Source organism: Silene latifolia, chromosome 11, assembly GCF_048544455.1.
Source record: "Silene latifolia isolate original U9 population chromosome 11, ASM4854445v1, whole genome shotgun sequence".
NCBI classification, from domain to species: Eukaryota; Viridiplantae; Streptophyta; class Magnoliopsida; order Caryophyllales; family Caryophyllaceae; genus Silene; species Silene latifolia.
The window spans coordinates 40,524,917-40,525,673 of NC_133536.1; the positions used below are offsets into that span (position 1 = coordinate 40,524,917).

A 757-nucleotide genomic window follows, 5' to 3' on the forward strand; every position below is an offset into this window, starting at 1 on the left:
AAACTTCATGTTAATGGAGTCGATATGAACACTTAGTTAAGCACCCAATTGTATTATGGAATCTGCCTCATGCTTTCCTCCTCTAGTGGCCTTTCGTGGTCTACTATATTGGGAATTATGAACCGCCATCTCTTCGATTTTGGCCCATGTTTGATTGTAATCAACCTCGGTGAACCTCCCATTGGACTCCATATTAAGCACATTTCGTGAGTCTTCATATAAGTCGTTCCAAAATTGTTGAACAAGGAACCACTCCCTAAGTCCATGGTGTGGACAAGAGCGGCAAGTGTCCTTAAATCTCTCTCATGCTTCATATAATGATTCCTCATCCCTTTGCTTGAACTCGGTGATTTGGGCTCTCAACATGTTGGTCTTCTCCGGAGGATAGAACTTCTTGTAGAAGGGAAGTGCTAACTTCTTCCATGAATCAATACCAAGGGTAGCTTTGTCTAGGCTCTTCAAACATTGCTTTGCAGCTCCGATCAAGGAAAAAGGAAACAACACCCATCGAATTTGGTCTTGGGTCACTCCGGTTTGAGAGATAGCATCACAATAGTCACAAAAAGTTTCCATGTGTAGATGAAGATCTTCACTAGGCATCCCTCCAAATTGGCTTCTCTCAACTAGTTGTATGAATGCGGATTTGGCAATGAAATTACCGGTTAAGTGAGGTGGTGTTGGAGTACCATTTGGTAGGTTCTCCTCGGTTGGTACGGAATGAGATGAAAATTTAGGCATTGTGGGTTGATTTTGTGGT

The 757-nt window shown here is 42.5% G+C and overlaps 1 non-coding gene across 1 annotated transcript; it reads left to right on the top strand.

Moving 5' to 3' along the window:
- Positions 1 to 259: 259 nt before the first annotated feature.
- Positions 260 to 366, top strand: LOC141615956 (small nucleolar RNA R71). The gene has a single exon (XR_012530340.1). It is a non-coding gene; the product is annotated as a small nucleolar RNA R71 (small nucleolar RNA).
- Positions 367 to 757: the final 391 nt, after the last annotated feature.